The following is an 18,240-nucleotide window of genomic DNA, read 5'->3' on the forward strand; positions in this document are numbered from 1 at the left end:
CTGAGGAGGGAAGGGACTGGGAGGACCAGGGGGATAGTGAGACTGAGTGAGTGGCCTATCGGCAATGAACTAGTTTTTTTGTCTGCTTGCTATAAGCCGTGGACAAATTTTGTATCTTGAAACGTTTCAATTAATTGAATGAAAAAACCTTGACCGATAAACTTTTGTATCTTGCAACTTTTGAAATTTTGTATTTTGAATGACTATATAGTAATAGTATATATTTATAAAATTATAATCAACCATAATCAATGTACAAATAATTAATGGAACGACTTGAATTTTGTTTTTATAGCATTACATAAAAAGATCACGGTATTAAATTTATTTCCATTGTTTAACAAATAATTGAAATAACGTAGCCGGTAGCTCATATACAAAAAGCATTTGAAAGAAATTAATTAATAAAAATGAAATAGAATTATAGAAAGCATTTTTATATCCATATGAATGTAAGAGGCAAAGTGAAACAAACTGGAATTTGAAAAATTATCATTAAATTATTTATGCTTTTGAAATTTACAATTTTTTCGTCAGAGGCTTGAGTCCCCCCAAAACTTAAAAGCCAAAATGAGTGAGCCTCTGGCACTGAGCCTGTTAGGGTTCAAGGACATAGGAAAAAAAAACTACAAGTAGTGGAATTGTTTACAATTTTTCCCTATGAATCTGGCCCTCCTTCCATGTAGAATTCTTCAGACAGCATAAGCTGAGAGAATTCTTCAAGCCACATGCAGTTTGGAAAGTCGTCCAGGAGGAACCGTTTTCAGAGGAAGTCCCTGCCAATCCGCGCCCATTTTCTGTGACGCGTCAGCTGCTCCGCATTCAGGTTTAGGGGAAACGGTTGCCTGGCCATTGGCAGTGTTTGGTCAGGGAGGAGAAGCTTGGATAAATCACTTGCCCAAGGGATCCCCACCCCTACTTCTGCAAGAACGACAAGAGTAATGTCATCTCCGAGGAAGCCTTCCTTAAAAACCTTCCTCAATAGCATCAGCATATCCACCTTGTCTCCTCCCAAGTCTAGAAGAGACGCTAAGAAGCGGGATGTAAGGTCCGTGTTAACATGGTACCTATTTTCGTTTTGCAGAAATTTTCTGCCCAGCACCATCCGCACAACTTCATTGGTGAATGACCCAACCTCCTTGTAGAAAGGCCCTCTGGTCCTCTGCAGAAATGCTTCTCAAGCGGATGGGAGTGTCCATCTTGAGAAAACAGATTAACAAATTAAACAACCTGAGCAGTGAGCCTATAAACCTAAAATATCGTGAGCTCTGACGATTTATCTACTAAATGGCAAAGGCTAATTGAAGATGAAAGAAGCAGAGATCGTATATAAATTGTTGAAGCTCTTGATTGTTATAATTACTTCTTTAATAGTATTAATTGCTATAAAAAAATTTAAATCTTTCGTATCTTTGCAAATCTTTCCCATAAATGCACGAGTGTGCGAAATTGGAAACAGCTATGAACTAGTACCAAATTGGCAAGTATCACATTGGAAGTCGTGGGGGCAGAGTGGATTTCCGTAAGTGAAAAGATATATATTAAATGAACGAAATTATGGATCGTGATTCGTGACATTTGATACGTGTCTATTGAATCCAATTCCATTCCGGGCACTTTCTGGTGAGCTATGTTCTCTTCAGAAAATTGGGCCGAAATAAAACTTCAGCCATTGATATACGATCATCGAACGGTTTAAAATCATTGATAGATTTTAGGTATGTGTCACCCTTTACATGTCAAAGAGGCCGCGCTTATTGATACATCGTGTAGAGTCCGGACTCAATGTATTATGTGATGTGATGTACTGATGTGATGTGATGTTCCTTGTCTATTAATGGCAATGAATTTATGAAATCGCCAATGAATTATATATTATACCATAAATAACAAAATATTCGCCAAAACATTTAAATAATTTTCAAGCGGTGGATAAAAATCGCCAATACATTTAAATAATTTTCAAGCGGTGGATAAAAATCGCCAATACATTTAAATAATTTTCAAGCGGTGGATAAAAATCACCAATACATTTAAATAATTTTTCCTTCGGAGTAAAAATTTTCACTCATACAATTATATATTTGTTCCTTTTAACAATAATTATTCGCCTCCCACAATAAATATTTTCCCCATAGAACAAGGTATTATTCGCCAGAAATTTATGGCATTTTCGCACACTAGAAAAAAATTTGCCACTACAAAATAATTTTTTCGTCATTTAAAAAAAAAATTTCGCCATCAATATGAAAATTTCCCCCCGAAAATAATGTCTGATTCACCAAGATTTTACATAGTTGCCCAAGGGGGGGGGTTTAAAGTTATCCCTGTCTCTCTCAATTTCTGCAGATATCTTCTCGGCTTCTCTTCTTCTCTCCCTTTGACAACAATGCCAAAGTGGAGGCACAAGCTTCCCTGTTCCATTATGTTGCTCCCCCTGAGGAGTAGCATCCTTCAACACATCAATCCAAAAACAAATTTGACTATGCAATACCTGACTAATGTGGAGCATATACCTTTAGTTTACTTCCTGAAGGGGCAGCACCCCTAATTCACCTCTTAAGTACATAAATGTAGCCTTTGGGAGAGGCTTGGTGAATATGTCTGCTAACTGCTCCTTACTGGAAATATGTTCCAGTGTAATCTCTTTGTTCTGAACCTTTTCCCTCAAGAAATGATACTTAAGCTCAAAGTGCTAGGTTCTAGAATGCAAAACCGGATTCTTGGAGATGTTAATTGCACTAGTATTGTCACAAAATATACTTACTGATTCAGATATAGGAAATTTGAAGCCATTTAATACATGCTTCATCTAAATTGTCTGAGTGCAGTTCATGAAAGCTGCAACATACTCTACTTCCACTATAGACTGAGATATACAACTCTTCTTCTTATTCATCCATGAGACTAGTCTACCACCAAGAAAGAATGCACCACCGGTTGTGCTCTTCCAATCATCTACATTACTAGCCCAATCAGCATCTATGAACACTTTCAGGTTAAAATCATTATTGTATGGATACCATAACCCATAGTCAATAGTTCCCTTTAGATATCTAAGAATCCGCTTGACTGCTACCAAGTGGAATTCTCATGGACTTTTCTAGAACCTTGCAGTAATGCCAACTGCATGTGCAATATCTGGTCTTCTATGCACTACATAATGCAACTTACCAATCATTGATCGGTATTCCTTCTCATCAACCAATGCTGAGTCATCTTCTTTGGATAGTTTACAACCGGTCACCATCTGTGTACCAACCGGTTTGCTATCTTCCATGCCAAAGGTCTTCAACACCTCTTTGACATACTTGGACTGAGTGATAAAGATTCCATCTTTCATCTGCTGGATCTTCAGTCCAATGAAGAACTTAATCTCCCCTATGAGTGACATCTCAAACTCTTTCTTCATCTCATCTGCAAACTCATGACTCATCTTGTCATCTCCACCAAAGATAATGTCATCAACGAATACCTCACAGATCAGGATCTGATCTCCTTCAGACTTCAAGTAGATATTGTTATCTTCACTTGTTCTCTCAAATCCAATCTTCACAAGATGGGAGTGCAGGCGTTCATACCATGCTCTAGGTGCCTGCTTTAGACCATATAAGGCTTTATGTAGCCTACACACCAAGTCACTATCTTCAGATAGGGCAAACCCATCTGGTTGCTCTATATACACTTCCTCTTCAAGTACACCATTTAGGAATGCAGATTTTACATCCATTTGATATACTTTGAATCCTTTAAAAGTTGCATATACAAGAAGCATACGAACTCCTTCCAATCTGTCTATAGGAGCAAAGGTTTCTCCATAGTCTTTTCCTTCTTCTTGGGCATATCCTTTGCACACCATTCTGGCTTTGTTTCTAATCACTGTGCCATCCTCATTCAGCTTATTTCTGAAGACCCATTTGGTACCAATGACATTTTTATGCTCCGGTCTGGGTACCAAAGACCATGTACCATATTTCTCTATCTGGTCAAGTTTCTCTTCCATTGCCTTGATCCAGTCTTCATCTTTATGTGCCTCTTTGAACGATTTAGGCTCAAATTCAGAGATCATACATGAGTTTTCTCTGATCTTCCTTCTTGTAAGAATTCCTGCATCCTTATATCCTATGATCTGCTTAGGATCATGATTCAACTTGACATACCGAGGAATGGACTTGATAGATTCCTCTTGCTTTTCTTCTTCATCCTCATCTCCATCAGTATCAGTATCTACATCTACTAGTGTAGGACCACTGTTACTGGTACTTGGTTGACTGACAACCTATTCCCAGGCAGGTTACAACTGGTTCATTTACCGCTTGCTCACTACCAATTTCTTCAGTTTTCTCAGAGGTTTCATCAACTCTTACATTGATGCTTTCCATAATTCTCTGAGTCCTATTGTTGAAACACTTGAGAGCTTTGCTCTTGGTGGAATACCCTAGGAATATTCCCTCATCACATTTCGCATCAAATTTGCTCTGGTGTTCGCTCCTTTTGTTGTAACATTTGCTACCAAACACTCTAAAGTAGCTAACCATAAGTGTCTTACCAGTCCAACACTCATAAGGAGTCTTATCCTTACCTTTCTTAATGAGTACCCAGTTCATTGTGTAGACTGTAGTGCTCACCGCTTCTTTCCAAAAGGTGTGAGCTACCTTTCCTTGAATCAACATAGTTCTAGCCGCTTCAACCATAGTCCGGTTATTCCTCTCTGCCAAACCATTCTGCTGTGGAGTCCGGGGGGCAGACAATTGCCTCTTGATGCCATGTTCTTCACAGTACTTGTTGAATTCACCAGAAGTGAATTCCCCTCCTTGATCAGTTCTCAAGCACTTGATCCTTTTACCGCTTTCCTTCTCCACTAATGCTCTGAAAGCTTTGAACTTTACAAAAGCTTCAGACTTATCTTTCAAGAATGTGACCCACATCATTCTTGAGCAGTCATCAGTGAGAATCATGAAGTACCTATCACCCTGCACACTCCTAGTTTTCATAGGACCACACAAATCAGTATGCACAAGATCAAGCAAATTGTTAGCTATGAAAGGTTTACCTTTAAAGGTTGAGGAAGACATTTTCCCCAATTGACACTCTCTGCACAAAGTATTATTCAGTTTGCTTAGCACCGGCAGCCCTCTAACGACCTTGATCTTACTGGCCTTCACAATGTTATTAAAGTTTACATGGTAGAGTCTCCTATGCCATATCCAGCTATCATCAAATTTAGCCATAAGACATGTGCTTATATTCACATTCAACTGAAATAGGTTACCTTTGGTCTGCATGTCGGTGGCCACCAATTCACCATTCTTTCCTTTGATTCTGCACACTCCATTCTTGAATTCTAGAGTGAGACCACTCTCATTCAGCTGGGCAACACTCAGGAGGTTGTGTCTGAGACCATCAACCCAATACACATTGTTAGCACTACTCTTTCCATTCAGAGAGATGGACCCTCTGCCTTTGACCATACATGGTGCATCATTACCAAAGTGAACCACACCACCATCATACTCTTCCAAGGATAGAAACTTGCTCCGGTCACCAATCTTGTGGTGAGAACAACCACTGTCAATAATCCACTCATTGGAATTATCAAACCGGGAGACAAGAGCCTTCTTGTTTGACACATCTTCCTTGACAGCAACAAACACAATGTCTTCATTTTCTTCATCTTCTGATTCCTCATCTGTGACACCTTCATCAACTGCCACAAAAAAGTTTCTCCAGTTTCCTCCTTTGAATTTCTTGAACCTTTCCGATTTGTCCTTGTTGTCACCATTAGGACAATTTATAGCTATATGTCCTATCCGGTTGAAAGAAAAGCATTTCAAAGGGAGCTTAGCTCTGTATTTGCCAATTCCTTTAGGGAGTTTCCTGGCAAGAAGAGCTTCAAATGCCATCAGAATCTCCTCATCATCCATTTCTCTGCTCTGTCTTGGTTCACCACTGGTGCTAGCTTCTTTTCCTTTTCTGGATGGTACAATAGAAGCTTTAAAAGCTGATTCAGTCTTTTGAACACTGCCATTAAAACTATTTAGCTCATAGGCTGTCAACTTTGCAATGATGGAGTCTAGGGATACCTTAGTCTTGTCTATTGATCTCAACTCCTGAATAGATGCAACCCTTATTGCATAGACTGGTAATAAGGATCTTAGGACTTTGCTTACCACGGTGGAATCTTCCATTTTTCCACCTGCACTCTTGATATCTCCAACAACAATTTTGATTCTTATTCCAAACTATTGAATGGTCTCACCTTCAACCATTCACATGTCTTCAAACTTCCCTCTAAGGATTTCTTCCTTAGCTTGTTTTACATGCTCATCACCACCATAGGTATTTTCAAGAGTATCCCATACCTCTTTGGGATTTACCTTATCTTAGACATCAATGAACTCAATGTCAGATAAACTACTAATTAGGGCTTCCATGACTTGCCCATTCTCCTACATCTCTCTCTTTTGGTCATTGGTGAGAGTACCGGTAGGAGCAACATAGGCATTTTCAACATAACTCCAGTGTTGAGCACCCATGCTTCTGATGTATATCTTCATTCTATCTTTCCATATACTTAAATTTTCTCTATTTAACTTTGGACCTTCCCTCTTCATCATTAGACTGGGATATTTACCTCAAGCGGTTAAGCTTATAACACATAGGACCTGGAGGATGCTCTGATACCAATTGATAACTCAATGATGAACGGATAGTACCAAACCGGTACTGAGAGGGGGGGTGAATCAGTACAGACAAAAACACAATCCTAAACCGGTTTGTCAGTAGACACTGTGCTTTGATAGACAAACGGTAACACCGGTCTTAAATAGAGTACAACTAGTAGAACCCAGAATAACTGAAACAAGCATAAATCGGTTGACACTTATGTTTTCATACATTCCAATACTTCATTTTATTTCACCCTAGTGCATGAACAGGTAATATATCATCAAAAGATATATAAGCAGCTAGACCAACATGATTTACCTTCAGACACAAATCACTCAAACCATCACAAGAATATCAACACACATGACACACAGATTTTTCATGTGGAAACCCAACTGGGAAAAACCACGGAGGGGATGAATACCCACAAGCTATTTTTGAACTATTTAGAAGTTCGCTCTGTTAGGAGCCTTGTCCGGTTAAAGACTGATACAAAAGGTTCTATTAGGAATTGATTATGTTAGGGATCACTCGATTAAGGGATGGCTAGAATACCCGGTTAAGGGTTAAACCCTGTTAGAGGTTACCTTGTTAGAGGATTTCAAGAACTCAATGGTTTTGAGTCACCCTGTTAAAGGATTACAGCAAGCCGGTTAAAGCTACCCTGTTAAGGGATTTCCCAACTATTGAGGTGGTTAGAGATCAACAGGTATTACAATGATCTCATAACAACACTCAATGCCAATGCAGATTCGCTTTAGCTCCTCTTCACCTTCTACACTTACACTCTGCAAGAATCACTTCTCTCTTCTGGTCTGGCAAGAATCGCATATCTCTTCTCTTGGATACACACACACAACTTTTGCCAACAACCTCAGAAAGGAACACAACATCAACCTTATAGGAAACAGATAGGTCGGTAGCATAAACCCTAAACCCTAAACCTAGTAGGTTAAGCAATTCAAACGGTTCAATCCTGACCATTGAGCATATTGCATTGAATGCAACAATCTTGATCCAATCTCAAGACATTCTCCATCATTTGTTTTCCACCGATTTCATGGCGGCTGATAACCCATCATGTGTTATCACTGTTTACAGGCTTCGCACATTCTTGAGGTAGATGGGAACAATCTCCTTCATGCAAGATCCTTCATGCGCACAAAGCTGACATGGCAACGCGATCTGTTCTTCGTTACAATGCTAACTCATCACACAAAGTCACTGATTGAGTCACACATGCTTGAGGCACTTCAACTGGAAACCCTGAAGTTGAGACTACCAACTAGTAGTCATACAAAGCTTCCATGTGCCGGTTCCCATAACCATATGCCGGTTCACCTTAAGCAAACACACCGCTTTACTTTGGTACAAATACCGGTTCACAGTGTTATATTGGTTCTCACATATACCGGTTCTTGGTAACATACTGGTTCTCACATATACCGGTTCTCTCCTCTTCAGCATATTGACATCAATGACAACATATAGTGTCACCATGTCTTCATACCGGTTCACATAATGCCAACAACATTTACATATCAAAGGAACCGTAGTTCACTTGAGTTGAGTTTAGAGAAGAGTTGGACACTAAAACCCACATTTTGGGGGAGAAATCGCATAAAAAATGAAGCAACAATAAATTGGTAATTAAAATGTGGCATAAAGGATTTATTTTCTTCATATTTTATACCCTAGGTTGGCCATGTACCTCTCGCATGAGGTTTAGAATTAGTTTGTTTTAGTTCTAGACAAGTTTAGATGCAATTTTTTTTAGTTTTTCAATAAATTACAACCCTAAGTTACTCGCAAAAACCCTAGCTTCAGGTTTGCAAACTAAGCATTGTAATCTTTATATAATCCCTATATTTCAACTTGAAAAGGGTTGGATTTTTTGTGTGAACACTATAGTGGAATTATTCTACATGTTTGATGTGAATTTATAACAAAATTATGAAATTTGAATGAAATGAAGTTCAAGTTTTATCATTCTTTGTTTATGTTGATTGATCAAACAAATTTATTGATGGTATTGTTGATTGTATGGTGATTTGGCTGCAAAGGTATCCAGGATAAATAATAATTCAAGTGCTTGAAGAAGAATATCTTCTTACATGTTTACATGGGTAATGATTGTGTAATCTGTAAAATTGTAAAAGTATGTTGTTTATTTAACTCGTTTGATGGTCACATTGTACTTATATGAATTGTGATATCCTAGTTCATGTTTGTATGGCTATTTGGTCTAATCTAATGATTATATGAAACAAATTGTTATGTTATTAGCATTGTCTGGTACTTATTTGAAGTTCTATTACTTTACTTCTCATACCACCTTACTTTTTTCATTTTATTTCATGATTATTGGTAGATAGGTTGTTAGAATAGATTTAGTTACAATAATTTAATTCACGCAAGTCTATATCAGAAAATACCAAAAAATATCATCAAATTTGAGGGAAGATTATAAAATTATATTTATAAATTCCAATGTTGAAGTGTTAAACACTAGCAACAGCCTTGGAAATACTCATGTCATTCCCACTAATCTACCCTACATGACTAAGAGATAGCCTTCCATAACCTTGGATTAATAAATCTCACTTTTTAAAAGATGAGATCTGTCTTGGACCTCCTGTTGTTATCTGTGATAAAATTGTAGTCAACACATATCTAGTTTGGCGATCTTCCTTTCTTATAGATATTTATTAATAAACTCGAGCTCCTTATTTAGGTTATTATTTCCTTGTGGGAAGAAGTTAGATGGTTTTATTTATGTTTTGTAAACCAACATGATACCTTCCTTCAATAGGATCATGAAACGGTCCTTGAAGATCTCCAAGGCAACATATATCTAAAACATTACAGACAAATAGGTGAGTTCACAATTAAAACTCAATAAGATATCTTCTTTTGCTCTGAAATGCCTCTTCACAATAAAAACCAAAAAAAATTATTAGAAAGGGCAAGCCAAAACTTATTAAAATTAGCATCAAAATATTGGACATAACCAACAAGAATATCATGCCAAGAAAAGCCAAGAGAATCATTCTAGTTCATAATTGACCAAAAAATAAAGACTAAATAAAAAGAGCATACTTGCATTCAAAGAAAAAAAATTCAGCCATAAAGCAACATTCACAGATTCTAGTGGAAAGCACATAATTATGTAAGAGATGTCCCACAACCATTTTGAAAAAATATGCAACTGTGGAAAACACATCTTTTTGGGTTCAACTAAGTTATGCAATAGATGGTTAATGATTTTGGTCCACTTAGAGTCTAGCCAAGTCAATTGCAAAGAGGTGTTAAGCCAACTATATTCCTCTCTTGAGCCAACAAGCATTGTGCATATTTTATTAACTAAAATAGGATAATAGTTTGGACTAATCTTTCTACTTAATTCTATCGATTACTTATGTATCCTTTACTATTTTCCTAGGGAACCAGTCTCCCAATCCACTACACAACATGGAGTATGTTTGTTTGTGTGTCATAGGTAAACCAAACTTAGTCCTCTAATTATCCCAAGAACTCATACTACCATTAGTCAAGAGATTGTTTGTTACCTTAATCCCTAGGGAGCTCTAAGTTTTAGCCAAGCAACCTTGAGAGAGAACCAATGCAATATTCCATCAAATGGACCTATTTGGTATAAGATATGGAAGAGATTTATCCACTACAACACCATTGGAGATCAAATGTCTAACTTGAGACCATGCCTTCCATAGAGGGGTAAAGATATCAAAGTCACTATTTACCTTTTTTGGGTTTGGATAATGCCAAGTTATTTCTTTTTAGGACTTTCTAGGGTTCATCACCCTCAATTGCATTGAAAATCCATTTAGATGCTAGAGAAGTCTCTTGGAATCTTAGGTCTTTTAGGCCAAGACCTCTCTAGTGTTTTGGAAGATACAACCAGGTACAATTTACATTTGTCTTTTTTATTTCCCTTACCATCCAACCATAAGAATAACCCCAACCCTTCTTTACTAACCATCTTGGGGGTCATGAGACCAACCAATAACAATGTACTTATGAGGATAAATCTTGGAACCTAAAGTAGCATAAAATACCTGTAGCCTCTTAATAATCATATCAAAATCAGCTTTAGAGAGTTTAATAATGAGAGAAATATCATCTACAAATTGAGCATTCAAAAGTAGCTCTTTATTGGGAAGCCTAATGAAATTGATAGGGTGGACATTAGGTTAACTTTGAGAACATAGTGTAGAGCATAAAAAATGATAACAAATAGGACAGGGAAAATTGGACAACCTTGCCTAATTTTTTTTTTTTATTGGTGAGATGGATTTTTTGGTGTAGGGGGGCCAACTGACATTTTTTTTGGTCAAAGTGTGACTTAGGAATTTATAGGGTTTTGATTTATTTTTTGGTTTGAATAAAGGTCCATGGTGACCGTTTTGTATTTCCTCTCTTATGTTTCTTGTAGGGTTGGTTTTGTGTCAATGTTGATAAATGGAATATAAAGAAGCTTAATTGGTTGTAACAGCAACACCAATAGTCATGGTATGACTGTTGGTGTCCAGAATCTAAAGTTTTAATATGCCTCAAAAACAATGAGGCAGGGGTTGTTAGTGATTGTTACTTTGCTGTGAAAGATTGAAGGAAGGAGGAATAAAAATGATTCATTTTTTGTTGTTTAAATCGTTCCCTGTATTCTTTCCTTTGTCTTGTACGACATGTATGGCCTATTACAAATTTGAATTTCTGACTAGTTAATTATGTTATGGATTAAATCCCATTTGAATCTGTAGGGGTCTCAAGGGTAAAGAAGTGAGTAGTTACTATCATTTATGTGATAGGAAATGTTCAATCCAGAGTAGTTCAAGAGGTTGAGAGTCTAAAATGTGATCGAACACCATTCCACCATACTGTAAGATACTACTAGGTGGAATGGGTCATGTTAGGGTTAGTTTCATGGTAGAGTTAGGTTCTCCAGTAGAAGATGGAGAGGAGGTTGTCTTCTTCCAAAGATAGACCTAGCATACTCATGTGCTAGGTTAGGATATCTATTATTGTCTATTAAGATAGAAGACCCTATGAGAAGGATAAGTGAATTGTGAGAGAGATAATTCCACCCTTTGTTGCATCATTTTTAGCATGTTCCAATTGCCAGGTGAGGCCACAACCAGAGGGCCTCATCCTTGAATTCATATATGAGGTATAAACACCTCTAAGAATTAGTCCTATCATATGTTCCTATCTCTGTAATCACCTTATCACTCCATCTGCATCCATCCTCCTTATCACTCTGTAACCACCTTATCTCTCCATGGTCAATTTCCTTCTCCTTATATATCCCTTCCTTATCACTCCATATACCAACCTCCTTTGTCCTTCCAACATCCACACAATTGGGGCCCATTGCCAAGTATGGATCTGTCGCAGTTGCCTCCATTGTTGGTATGCACACCAACGGAGCTATGTGGCACCTCTATGAGTGTTAAAGATTTCCATTTATTGCACCTGCATCCACTGTGCTACATAATGGCCAGACCAACCAACATTGAAAATTGTGCCAGGAAGGGCATGTAAACCCTTCAACAATGAACAATCAATGAACACACACCTGCACGGGCCATCAAAACATAATGCAATAAGTAATGAAATAGTCTAAGGAATCGAACCAGAGACCTCCGTATCAACACAGAGTTGCAATGACTATTGCACTACGGAGTGAACCCCAACAACCTTACTTAATTGATATTTGGAGAATTATTGGATTTAGTGAGTTCACCATTAACATCCATTGAATTGAAAGAAACATTAAAGAGGATATAAATCCACTTATATTTAATTTAGGAGGAAAACCACATGCATGAATCATATCTAGCACAAAAAGCTATTCAATCCTATTATAGGCCTTTCAAGAATCTAAAAGAATCATTTACAAATTTTGATTATCATGTTTAGACCAATTCATTCCCTCCTAGCTTGTAATGAGATTCCTCAAAATATACTTCCCTTTGATGAAGTCTATTTGAGTGACTGACACAACTTTCCCAAGGATCTCTGTTAATCTATAAGCAAGGGTTTTGGCAAAAAATTTATATGAAACATTCAAGAGGGTGATAGGCCTCCAATTCTAAATAAGAATTTTATTCCCCTCTTTGGGGATTAGTTTTATAACCTACTTATTAATATTATGTCCCAAAGAGTTTTTTTGAAAACTAACATTGTAGACCTCAAGCAACTTAGACCCAATCCATTCAATAATATATCTTTGTCTAACTCTACTATAAGTCCATCTATTGGATATTGGTTGATATGTTGTCATTGATGTGTTTCCATTGACATCAACATATGTGGAGATTGTTGATGAGGAGATTGTTGGAAAGTTTTATGTGTATTCTAGTGTTGAAATTTGATGGAATGTGTTGGTTTAGCTTGTGTACTGCAGATGAGCTGATATGGTTTAAAGGGTTTCTGGCATGTTGTCTGTAGATGGTTCATTCCCATTTGTAGAGGTACGCATGATGTTTTTATAGAGTTATGATATCTGATATTGAGGATGTTACATTCCCATTGCAATATTCGCATTTACTCCTAACAAGGTATTATCTCATTGTGGGTAGGTTCCCACCGTGGTTTTTTCCTTAACCGAGTTTTCCATGTCAAAAATCTTGGTTTTATGTGTGTTATTGATGTGGTGTTGTTTAATGCTTTAGCTACTCATTATCAGATCTGAATTGTGGTTTAAGTTGCAAAATTTATTGGTGCAAACTGATTCACCCCCCTTAGTTTGTTGCATTGTTGCCAACAATTGGTATCAAAGATAGATACTCAAGAAGAATCTTGACCGCTTGAGGAGATTTAGGATGGAAACCTTTGCTTTCAAGAAGGATAGTTTGAGATTTGATGGAATGAACTACACTCTTTGGAAGAAACAGATGGAAGTTCATTTGAGATGCATTGGAGAAGAGTATTGGAAGATCACTAAGAATGTCTATTTGTCCCTTAGAATGGTCCTACTACTTTGGATGAGCTAAAGGAAGCAAAATACAATATTAGAGCCAAGGAAGCATTGTTAAGTGCCTTTTCAGATTTTTAAATGACTAATGTGATGGATCTTGAAACCTTGCATGAATTTGATAGTCATGTGAAACCTTGCATGAATTTGATAGTCATGTGAAAGTCGCTAAGTTGCAGAGCTTGAAAGGAAATTATGAGAACCTAAAGATGGGTGAAGATGAGAATATTACTTCTTTTATGTTGAAAGTAAATGAGCTTGTGTGCGGAATCAAATGTGTGGGTGAAGTCCTTAAAGAAGCTGATATTGTTGCTAAAGTGTTGAGATCCTTGCCTCCTTCTTATAAGCATAAAGTTGCTACTATTGATGAGATCCAGACTGTGACAAATGTGACAAGAGATATGCTAGTTGGTAAGCTTGTTGCTTTTGAGTTGAGTGAGTTTGGTGACCCTCTTCCTAAGACTGAATCTACCTTCAAAGCTACTATATATGGGAAGCAGAGATATGAGCCAGGAGAAATTTATACAAGAGTATGTAGATATGAGAAAGAGATGGAAGATGAAGAAAGAAAGTTTGAGAAGCTTGAAGCACTTATTGCCAAAAGATTGCCTAAAGGTGCCAGTAAGTATGAAGGAAAATTACATTTTAAATGTTTTTCATGTAATAAGATAGGACATTTTGCATCAATGTGTACCAAAAGAAATAGAAATTCTAAGAAGTCATTTAAGACATATAACACCAAATATCAGAAGAAGTGTTATTATGTTGTTGATGAAGGTGTGATAGATGATGAGTTGGATAAGGGTAATTCAGAAGATGAATTTGTGTTCATTGCTATCAAGGAAGATGATCCTATAACTACAGATTCTACAAGTTGCACTAATGAGGAGAAAGCTTTGGCTGATAAAGTTGAGAGCAAAGATGAATGGGTAATTGACAGTGGCTGCTCTAATCATATGATAGGTGATAAGAGTAAATTTGTAAAATTGGAAAGATATGATGGTGGTATAGTAAGATTTGGTGATAACAAAGCTTGTGTAATCTATGGTAGAGGTTCTACTTCTCTTGATGGTAAGCATAAAAATGATGATGTTTAATATGTTAAAGGTTTAAAGCATAATATTTTGAGTGTTGGTCAGATGGTTGATAAGGGATATAACCTGCAATTCAAGAATGACAAATGTGAAATCCTGAGTAGCTCCAGAACTGAGATTGCATCAGGGACAAAGTCTAAAGGTAATATATTTCACTTGAATATTGGTGGTAAAAGTTGTCTAATTGCTCATATAGATGAAAGTTGGTTATGTCATAAAAGTATGTGTTGTGTAAATTTTGATTGCATGGTTAAGATAAGTTCTACTCAAGCAATGAGAGATCTACTAAAGTTAACAAAGCCCTCTAATTTGGTATGCAAGGAATGACAATTAGGGAAGCAAACAAGAGTTACTTATAAGATAAAATAATATAATTCTAATGGATTGTTGGATCTTGTGCATACTGATTTGTGTGGTCCTTCTAGAGTGAGAAGCTTGCAGGGTGAAAGGTATTTCATGCTACTGATTAATGACTATTCAAGGATGATGTGGGTTACCTTCTTAAAGGAGAAGTCTAAAGCATTGGAGAAGTTCAAGGTTTTCAAGGTTAGAGTTGAAACTGGGACTAGGATGAAGCTAAAGTGTCTGAGATCTGATAGAGGTGGAGAATTCACTTCCAATGAGTTTAATACATAGTGTGAAGAGCATGGAGTTAAGAGATAGTTATCTTCTCCTAGGACACCACAACATAATAGTGTTATAGAGAGTAAGATTAAAACAATTCAAGAAGCTGCTAGAACCATGATGATTGAGAGAAATGTGTCACATGTGTGTTGGAGAGAAGCTGTGAGTACTACAGTATACACTCTTAACTAGGTAAATATCAAAGGTGATACTGGTAAGACTCCTTATGAGTTATGGTTTGGTCATGCTCCTACTGTTAGATATTTCAAAATTTTTGGAAGTAAGTGTTACATTAAAAGAGATGAAGATCTTGGAAAGTTTGATGCTAGATGTGATGCAAGAATCTTTCTTGATTATTCAATTAAAAGTAAAGCTTACCAGTGTTATAATAAAATATTGAGAAAGATGGTTGAAAGTGCTAATGTAAAGTTTGATGAAGACAATGTGAGATACATTAGATCTTGTGGATATAATTCTAATGATCAGGATGCTAGTTTAGATAAAGGAAAGTCGGTGCAGAATCAAGTTCAGGTTGATCCAAAAAAGAAAGAGAATCAAGGAGAAGTTGAAAATGCAAATGCAAAAGAAAGAGTTCAAGAACCTGGAATTCAATAAAATCCTAAAACTCCCAGGTATGTGAGGTTGAATCATTCAAAAAATTAGATTATTAGTGATAAGAATAAAGGTGGGATGACTAGAAGAAGACTTGCTGAACAAATTTGTTTGATTTCTAAGATTGAGCCTAAGAATTCTGATGAAGCATGCAAAGATGAAAATTGGATTAAAGCTATGGAAGAAGAATTGAATTAGATTGAGAAAAACAATACATGGATTCTTGTTTTTAGAACTAAGGATAAAAATGTAATTGGAACTAAATGGGTATTCTAGAATAAGTTGAATGAACAGGGTGAAGTTGTCTGAAATAAAGCTAGACTTGTTTGTAAAGGTTATTCACAGATGGAAGGAATTGAATATGAGGAGACTTTTTCTCCGGTAGCCAGAATTAAAATTGTTAGATTATTTCTGGCCTATGCTACTCACAAAGATTTCAAGGTTTATCAGATGGATGTCAAACCAACCTGTCTTAATGGCGAATTGGAAGAAGAAGTCTACATTGAGCAACTAGATGGATTTCAGCTAACAGATGAAAAGGACATGGTTTGCCAGTTGAAGAAAGCATTGTATGGATTGAAGCAAGCCCCTAGAGCTTGGTATGCCAAATTGGATAAGTATTTGATGAAGCTTGGATTCAATAAAGGTACTACTAATAGTAATCTTTATTTCAAGGTTGATCAGAATAAAATTTTGATTTTTAAAATTTTTGTTGATGACATTATCTTTGGAGGAAATGATTTTCCATGTATGAAATTTGTTGAAGAGATGTAGAATGAATTTGAGATGTCTATGATTGGTGAAATGAAATTATTTCTGGGATTGCAAATTACTTAGTTGTATAAAGGTATTTTCATATCTCAGTCTAAATATGTTAAGGAATTGTTGAAGAAATTTGGTCTTGAGGATTCTAAACCTGTTGGTACACCTATGGTGATCGGATGTAAGCTGACAAAAGATGATGACTCTCTGAAAGCTAATCAGACCAAATATAGATCTATGATTGGTGGTTTGTTTTATTTGACTCAGACTAGAGTTGATATAATGAATGTTGTGTGTCATATTGCTATATTTCAAGTTGATCCTAAGGAATCTCATGTTACTGTTGTTAAAAGGATATTTAGATATTTGAAAGGAACAATTGATTTTGGTTTGTGGTATTCTAAGAATGATGACTTTACTTTGAGTGACTTTACAGATGCTGATTGGGCAGGTGATGTTAATGACCAGAAAAGTACTACACGTGGTGCATTCTTTTTGGGAAAGAAGTTGGTTTCTTGGGAAAGTAAGAAGCAAAATGCTAGCTACTTATCTGATGCAGAAGCTGAATACATTGATGTTGTCGTACTCAAGTAAATTGGATGAAGTAGATGTTGAATAATATAGGAGTTATTTATGATGAGCCTATTGCTATATATTGTGACAGTTCAAGTGCTATCAATATTTCAAATAATATGGTGTTGTATTCCAAGACAAAGCATATATCAGTCAAGTTTAATTTCTTGAGAGAGGGGGTGAATGAGAAAGAAGTCAGATTGGAGTATGTATCTACAAAGGAAGAAATTGTAGATATCTTTACAAAGCCTCTGCCTAAAGATACTTTTGAGTATCTCAGAGAGAAGTTAGGGGTAATTTCCAATCCTAATGAGAACTAAGGTGCATGGATTTGCATCAATTTGGTGAACTTCACAAAGATACTTTATGCTCTGGATTGGTGAGTGCGGCTGCTACTCAGGGGAGTAGTAAATGTCAGTGTTGGTGGTTAAAATGTTCAGATTTATGGGGAGAACATTTTGATTCTGACCCTTTGTCATTGATGTCAAAGGGTGAGAGAAGCATGTGAAAAACTCTACAAGAGAGTAGAGCATTTTGAGATTTGAGTTGTTTGTCAAAGGGGGAGTTGATCCTTGTGATTTTGATGAAGATTGCTAAGAGTTGATTTCTTTCTTTGCATTGATTGTTTTTCACATTCATATGTTTCCATCAATGCGAAAGGGGGAGATTGTTAGATATTAGTTGATATGTTCTCATTGATATCATCATATGTGGAGATTGTTGGAAAGTTTTATGTGTATTCTAGTGTTGCAGTTTGATGAAATGAGTTGGTTTAGCCTATGTATTGTAGATGAGTTGATGCGGTTTAAAGGGTTTTTGGTATTTTATTTGTAGATGGTTCATTCCCATTTGCACAGGTATGCATGATGTTTTGATTGACTTATGAGATCTGGTGTTGAGGATGTTATGCAG

Source organism: Cryptomeria japonica, chromosome 3 (assembly GCF_030272615.1).
Source record: "Cryptomeria japonica chromosome 3, Sugi_1.0, whole genome shotgun sequence".
Classification (NCBI taxonomy): Eukaryota; Viridiplantae; Streptophyta; class Pinopsida; order Cupressales; family Cupressaceae; genus Cryptomeria; species Cryptomeria japonica.